Below are 9,212 nucleotides of genomic sequence, written 5' to 3' on the forward strand. Positions count from 1 at the left end.
TGTAGAGTGTTAGTTCTATTCTGTAGAGTGTTAGTTCTAATCTGCACAGTGTTAGTTCTATTCTGTAGAGTGTTAGTTCTAATCTGCACAGTGTTAGTTCTATTCTGTAGAGTGTTAGTTCTAATTTTAACCACGTTAGTTCTAATTTATACCACGTTAGTTCTAATTTATAAAGTTAGTTCTATTTTATACCACGTTAGTTCTAATTTTAATCATATTAGTTCTAATTTATAACAAGTTAGTTCTAATTTATAACAAATTAGTTCTAATTTTAACCATGTTGACAAATTAGTTCTAAGTTTAACCATGTTGTAAATTAGAACTAACATGGTATAAAATTAGAACTAATTTGTTAAACTTAGAACTAATTTATATAATGTTAGTTCTATTTTATACCAAGTTAGTTCTATTTTATATCACGTTAGTTCTAATTTTAACCATATTAGTTCTAATTTATAACAAGTTAGTTCAAACTTATAACAAATTAGTTCTAAGTTTAACCAAGTTGACAAATTAGTTCTAAGTTTAACCATGTTGCAAATTAGAACTAACATGGTATAAAATTAGAACTAATTTGTTATAAATTAGAACTAACTTGGTATAAAATAGAACTAATATGGTTAAAATTAGAACTAACGTGATATAAAATAGAACTAACTTGGTATAAAATAGAACTAACATTGTATAAATTAGAACTAACTTGGTATAAATTAGAACTAACGTGGTATAAATTAGAACTAACGTGGTTAAAATTAGAACTAATTTGTTATAAATTAGAACTAACTTGGTATAAAATAGAACTAATATGGTTAAAATTAGAACTAACGTGATATAAAATAGAACTAATTTGGTATAAAATAGAACTAACATTATATAAATTAGAACTAACTTGGTATAAATTAGAACTACTAACGTGGTATAAATTAGAACTAACGTGGTTAAAATTAGAACTAATTTGTTATAAATTAGAACTAACTTGTTATAAATTACAACTAATATGGTTAAAATTAGAACTAACTTGGTATAAAATAGAACTAACATTGTATAAATTAGAACTAACTTGGTATAAATTAGAACTAACGTGGTATAAATTAGAACTAACGTGGTTAAAATTAGAACTAATTTGTTATAAATTAGAACTAACTTGTTATAAATTACAACTAATATGGTTAAAATTAGAACTAACTTGGTATAAAATAGAACTAACATTGTATAAATTAGAACTAACTTGGTATAAATTAGAACTAACGTGGTATAAATTAGAACTAACGTGGTTAAAATTAGAACTAACACTCTACAGAATAGAACTAACACTCTACAGAATAGAACTAATACTGTACAGAATAGAACTAACACTGTGCAGATTAGAACTAACACTCTACAGAATAGAACTAACACTGTGCAGATTAGAACTAACACTCTACAGAATAGAACTAACACTGTGCAGATTAGAACTAACACTCTACAGAATAGAACTAACACTGTGCAGATTAGAACTAACACTCTACAGAATAGAACTAACACTGTGCAGATTAGAACTAACACTCTACAGAATAGAACTAACACTGTGCAGATTAGAACTAACACTCTACAGAATAGAACTAACACTGTGCAGATTAGAACTAACACTCTACAGAATAGAACTAACACTGTGCAGATTAGAACTAACACTCTACAGAATAGAACTAACACTGTGCAGATTAGAACTAACACTCTACAGAATAGAACTAACACTGTGCAGATTAGAACTAACACTCTACAGAATAGAACTAACACTGTGCAGATTAGAACTAACACTCTACAGAATAGAACTAACACTGTGCAGATTAGAACTAACACTCTACAGAATAGAACTAACACTGTGCAGATTAGAACTAACACTCTACAGAATAGAACTAACACTGTGCAGATTAGAACTAACACTCTACAGAATAGAAGGGCGAGACGGGGAGCGACGGCGAGCTACCGCGACGAGGTCGGGCGGAGGAGAGGAGGGGAGGCGGCGGCGAACTCGAGGGAGGCTTGGGAGCCTGGGCGGAGGTGGCGACGGCGAGGAGGGCGAGAGCCAGAGCGACGAGCTTGAGAAAACCATTGTTTTTAAAGAGAGGGGGGGAGAGAGAGAGAGAGAGAGAGAGAGAGAGAGAGAGAGAGAGAGAGTGAGAGAGAGAGAGAGAGAGAACTGGGTTTGAAGGATTGAGGAGAGAGGATAATGTTATTTTGGGGATTTTAGTTTAGTTGGCATGTAACAATTGTTAAAAAGGGACTGCAGCACAAAAAGTCACACTTCAAGGGGCTGAACCACATGGGGGAAACTAGGAGGGGCTGCAGCACATGGAGTTTCTGTTTTTGGGGCATGGACACATTTTTCCCAAACAAACACATCATGCTGTAGCAAGAAATATCTAAATGGCAAAAAGAATAGTTTTTGGTATTTCTCTTTTCACTCTCCATATAAATATGGCAAAAAGAACAAACACATCAACTCCTAACTTTTAAGGCCATGTTTAACAAACTATTAAAAGTGGGGCTAGGCTCAAACCTAGCCCAGTTTTAGCATCTTTTTGTGATTGGGAAAAATTAGGTCAGAGCTGGCACAACTGTATTTAGTTCATTTTGAAGACTGCTAACCAGGTTAGAATTGGACCAGTCCTTACCTTACCTGGTTCAATTCTGACCTGGTTAAAAATAAAACCAGGCCAGAGTGCTTGGAGAGATTTGACAAATAGGAGAATTGATCAAGCTGACTCGAACAAAGGTGCTTTAGGGAAAAAAAAACCATTCATAAGAACAGTTGCCTTAAAAAAAACATTCGTAAGATAATTATTAGCATTGAGAATTACATGAGACTCTATCCTAATGCATAAAAAGTGCAGTTATTGACACTAATCGTTGCCCTTGCAGAAATACAATTTTGGCACATTTGATCATAGTTACCGCAAGGAAATTTGATGCAAAAACCATGGAACAGAGTGAGATCTCTATCATTCCACAACGTCGCTGCCACATGCCGAAAGTAACAAATAATAGCCGAAGGTAACAAGTCATAGCTAGAATTTGACAAAAGTTTGTTTGCGTTTGTGTCTAAGGGGCCATTTGGTTCGTTCCCCAGTGAAACACAATTCTATGTAAAGAAATCTAAGTTTTGGGTTTTCCAAACTTTTCTAAGAAATAAATTGTTTGAATTTGCACACATAAAACATGGTGAAAAACCAATGTATACATTTTTCTTGTGTTTGGTTGGTATAAAAAAAGAGGGAAACTTTTTGTTGATTAGACATTTACCACTTTTCCTGTGTTTGTTTGGTATTGAAGTGTGTAAGGAAAAGTGTATATGGTCATCATGTAAGTTTACCACTCACTAAAGACAAATTTATTTGTGATCGTTATAAGAGGTAATTGTAGGCGTCAAAAAATGCTGAAAGCGCAACTCAAAAGGAGAAAAAAGACACAAGTATAGACTGTCTCGCACGCGAGACAGTCTTTACTGTCTCGCCATGCGAGACAGTCTTTACTGTCTTTCCATATGAGACAGTGTTTACTGTCTCGCATGCGAGACAGTTTTTACTATCTCACACGCGAGACAGTGTTTACTGTCTTGCACGCGAGACAGGTTTACTGTCTCGGCCGCCGAGACAGCAAACACTGTCTCGGGAATGGTTTTTTGCCCAGGGGTTATAAATACCCTCTGGGATCGATTTTTTAAAAAGAGGCGGATCATTTTGAGCACTGTGGAGCAGAGAGAGCAGAGTTCCTGAGCTTCCGGCAATTCCTTGAGATTCGAGCTTTGACTTGATCTTAAGAAGAACGACTATCTTACTTTGATAAGATATCGTTTCAAATTCTCACTTCGATAAACGAAGGAAGAATCATTAAACCCCTCACAATTCAATCAGAATCTGTGATTTGGTGGTCCATGAGTCAAAGCGCTCCCGGCACAGGCAAAGATCACACGCAAGCAGCGATCCAAACAACGATCCTGCGTTTGTTTCTAAAAAGTTATAATTTTCTCTTTGTTGTGTAAAAGGAGTCTTATAAAAAGACTATCTCTTTTGAATTTGTTGTAATCGACCGAAGATATAATGAATTCCACAACGAGACCAACTTTTGACGAAAACAGTAATCTCATCAAAATAAAAGAGCAAATATAACATGAAAAACCAGTAAATAATCGAATTCATCATAAATATCTGATTGACATAAAAAATCATATGAAACATGTAATAACTGTAAGTACCCCCACAATCGAGTGTTATACTTTTCTCATAGAAGATTCTTTCAAAAGAAAATTTCTGTTAAAAATTCTATTGGAGACATTGTAGAACTATTTAGGCAAAGTAGAACCATTGCAAAATCCAGAATTTCATAACTTGCCAACATATAATCCTTGCAAGAAAACAAGACTGTTAAGAATATTTTCCATGGAAGATTAAAATAGCAGCAAAGTAGAACCATGCAGGCAAATTAAAGATATGATATGTACACAAATAATAAGATTCAGAGAGATATAACCAGAAGGTTGATTTGCAAGTTAAACCATCACGAGTTGATTGGTCATAGTAAAATTGTTTTTAAATCCAAGAAAGGTAAAATGCCGCAGCCATAAAATTGTTTTTAAATCCAAGAAAGGTAAAATGCCGCAGCCATATATAGGACGTTAAGATTTTTTGAGCCAGCTTCAGTTGCACTAAAAATGATTAAACTCATTTCTATAACTAGCTAACATATCAATCCTTGCCGAAAATGATTAAACTTCAAATAATTTCTTAAAATTTACTCAAAAATAAGTGCACAACTCTAAAAAACACAATATTATAAGAACATGATATTTTCAAAATAATTCTAAAAAAATGCAACATCCAAATTTCATCAGAATATTTCTAAAAGCTGCAGAAATCATACCTTAGATTGTCTTTTTAGCAAGATCCAACAAAAATACAAAATTTTCCTAATAAAGGCCCGGCCTTTCTAGCAAGATTCAACAAAAATGCGAATTTCAGGAACCAAGGCTTGATAAATCAAAAATCAAGCACAAAATCAACACTTCAGAACTCCCGCAGGCATCAGAAAGGAACCAAGGCGCAAAGAGTGGGAAAAAATGAGGGAAAGCGGTGGTAACCTAGCCATCAACAAGTTTTGCCCTAATAAACGTAGATCTGACAATATTATATATTTTGGTCTATTTTACACCGATTTCCTCTCGTTTTCGAATGAAATAGGGGAAAGACGAAGAGCTGAGGTAGTGGGGGTTTTTCGCGGCTGGATGGAGGAGAAGAATAAGCGAACCAAAGCGGAGAAAAGAAAACCCTAGAATGGTTTTTTATCGAGATGACACTGTTGTCAGATGGAGAAAATGGGTTTTCGGGGCTCTTTTAAGCGAACCAAACAACCCATAACAATATTATTTTTAGCATAATTTTGTCATGTGCAAATATGATTTGTTACATCTGTGTCAAATTTGTCACATTTAAATATTATTTATTATCTTTGGCGTGTCTTTGAATGAAGAAATTGAAGCGAAAAAGAGAAAGAAGCAAGGAATCCTGTAAAGGTAACATTTAAAAAAAAGAAATATAACATTTAAGAAATAAATATAAATAAAACAGAAAAATCTGTCACGACCCTAATTTTCGAAACTAAAATGAATATTAGAGTCGGACTAAACCTGTGAAAATATCATCTAAGAATCTACATGCATTCATCAAAAGACCACCAAAACAATCTCACCATTGAATTATACCAACAACAAAGTATTCTCCTTAATCCAAAAGTCAATATTAATCCAATTAACAAATATTTCTCAACTTGAAATAAAACTCAACCTTAAAGGTAAATATTCCATTACTACAAAGCTTCCAATTATAAACTACATATCGAAGACTTTATTCAATCTTAGTAATCTGCAAATTTTATTCCTTACTCCCTTCTAATAATTTAGGAACCACCAACTCCACCTAATCCCGAGTCTCTGAAAAGGATGAATATAACACAATGAGTTCACAACTCAATAAATAGATAAATTCATACATTAAACACTGATTTTGCAAAAACTCAAATATTTCGACAAATGATAAGCAAAATATAGAAATAATAGAGAATTATCAATGAACTCTAGTACTTGATGCAAATATTCAAAAACTTAAAAATTATGAAATAGAAATAAGCTAGTCATGTCTCAATGCGGTCAACACTTCATACTCTGATTGACTAGGTAAACCCTACAATTATTAAGCCTGTGGTTCTGAGACGGTGAGACCCAAATTTGGGTTCTTAGTGTTAAAATAAAACCTCATAGATGCACATTGAGCCATATTTTATAACTTGCTTATCTCCAATATATACTAATATATTGACCTGAGATGCATATAATTGAGGGGAAAAAATAGCCAAATACATTATAAAGAATTGCCAAAGGCCAACCAATAGTGAAATTAATCAATCACATATATGCATCTCAACTTATTACTATATGATAAGACATAATTGTCAACAAAGAAATAAGCATACACATGTACCAAAATATCTATATGCATCACAAAATACAATCCAATCAACAACTGATATATGAATAAATCATACAAAACATTATAATCCATTCAGAACAATTCCACATATACTTGATATAATTTTATATGAAAAATACACAGCATAAAATGCAAAAAATCACCACTTACTCAAACACGAAAGACTATCGGAATACCAGTCGCGACGCCTTCTCGGAGTCACTTGGGATTCCTACATAATATATATAAATAACCATTAAAATTATGGTATAATCTATGACCCAAAATGGCTATTAAAATAATTTCAGGATATACTAACTTATCATACACTATTTAATTAACTATACTAAAAATAATCTACATATCTTATTGTACCCTATAGTCACGGTGAATCGTGGTATGCATATCAATTTTTTATTATAGATTCCATATAATCATATGCTAAGAACCAAAATATCATGGAGACAAAAATAAATAAATAATTAAATGTAAGAGTGCAACAACAAGCTCTTAGTTTACCATGGCCATGACTTCAAATAAAATCAAACCACAAATATATCAAAGCCATGTGCTTCTAAGTATAGAAATATACCTTGATTAATATTTTTGATCTCAAAATCCTGTTAATTTTCCTAGGATGATCGGCCCCTCTCTGTCTATCCACGTTGTGGAGAGAAAGTGACGGGAAAAAAAAGTCAGCAATGTGATATGCGTCGGGTAGGGTTTCTGGGTATTTAAGATTTATTTACACTAAACCCCCTAAGAAAAACTATACTATATAATAACCATTATCCCTTACTTAAACACCCTCTTATAATTTTACATTTGTATCTTGATGAAGCATTTTCTAATATAGCATTGTTATGGTCAGTCACCGCATCAAAATAGAAGTATCGGAAGAATACATGCATAAGCCCAAGCGAGCTACGGTCCGAATAACCTTAGAGGCTCAAAAGCCCAGTCAGAGCCAAGTCCCTCGACTAGACGAGCAGACAAGCCTTATTCTGATCGACGTGTCATCATGACCGACTCAAAGAACAGGGTCAGTCGCCCCCTCGCAATTAAGACAACTCCTTAAGCAAACGACTCGACTACCGAGTCGCCAAATCATAATGACGACTCACAGATCAACCCGCCTCGGCCAAAGGGATAAGAGTCGACCAAGATCATTTCAGACGTCAATCGACACAACAATACTGATTAGTCCCATCAAGATCTCCATTCTGACAACCCTCGTGCACCACCCGCTTATTTGGCTTACAAGTCATTTTCCAGAGAATTGCCATGATGCTTCTCTGTACACGAATGACTTCTCCTCCAATTCCCAGACGCCACTTGGAGAGAGAAGGACGGAAACACAACCGACCTACCCTACACCCTGCCTATTCTGACAAACCCAGAGCACTGAGAAGACATTTCTCCCCTGACACTGAATGACTTCCCTCCTAGTCAATTGCCGACACCTGGAGGAAGAAAGATGACTCAGCAGCATGCATGTTCATCTTTCAAACCACCTCATGTGCGTAATCAACAAAAGCCGAGGGTCAAACTCCCAGAGGCAAGGGGGCTATAAAGGGAGGTAAGGAAGGTAAGGGTAGGAAGAACTCTGCTTCTTCTTGCACCTTAGATTGACTACCCTTCGGGATCTTCTTCATCCAGAGTATTTTAGTAACTCTAGAGGAAAAACCCCCTGCAAGGACCTCAATGGCCCAGGGGCCTCTCAACAAACCCTCCCCAAGTTCATCAACTGACTTGACCGTCGGAGCTACCACGGGGGAAACTAGCCCCGTATTCCTGCGATTCTTACATGTACAGGCTATCAGTCTACCCCATGCGCTCAGAATCAGACATAAAGTCGGAGGAGGAGTCGGCCCCAACATTCATCCTCTCCTTCTTCCCCACCATCGCCAGGATCGAAGCTACATCCGATAGTGGGAAACCCTCATCGACTGTTTGCTTACGAGCATCAACAAGCATTAATTAAAAAATTAGAAATATTACATAAAATGTAACATTTAACAAGTGAATATGTCCTATCATATATTTTTTTAACGAAAACCACGCACAAGACTTATTCGATTAGGAGTGTCCCAATAGTAACTTGAAAAGGGGCAAAGGTTAGGAGTCGTGATGTGATTGCATACGCAAAGAAAATGTTGAATTGGGATTGTTCTGGATGCGCCAAAATCATTCAAATTTGATTGGGGCGTATAGAATTCTAATCGAAAGACTACTAGATCCAAATTTTGCTTGTTAATTCGACTCTTTGTTTTAATTTACATGGTAAATATAAAAAGCTAGCTTATGGCTTTTTCCATATGTAAATTGTGCATTTTTCCATAGATCAAATAACATATGAAGGGGAAAAGGTAAAAGAAACTTATAGAAGGAAAAAAGAAAAAAGAAATTCACAAACTCAATGCCATGGATGATCGGATCTAGGGGTGAGCACGGTTCGGCTCAAACCGAAAAAACCGATCAAACCGACTCGGAAAAAAGCGGTTTTATGAGGAAGGCGGTTCGGGTCGGGTTGATAATTTTTCAAACCGACCCAAACCGAACCAACCGAATATATTTGTGCCTTTGATTTGTGGGTTTATTGTTGTGTTCGATCACCATGAATAGCAGTTGCAGGGAATTGATTCATACATAACCAATGTTCTAATGAGTCAGCTCCTTTTTTTTGTCTCCACAAAGACCAAAGTCAAAGCT

The sequence above is a fragment of the Asparagus officinalis genome, chromosome 5 (assembly GCF_001876935.1).
Source record: "Asparagus officinalis chromosome 5, Aspof.V1, whole genome shotgun sequence".
Classification (NCBI taxonomy): domain Eukaryota; kingdom Viridiplantae; phylum Streptophyta; class Magnoliopsida; order Asparagales; family Asparagaceae; genus Asparagus; species Asparagus officinalis.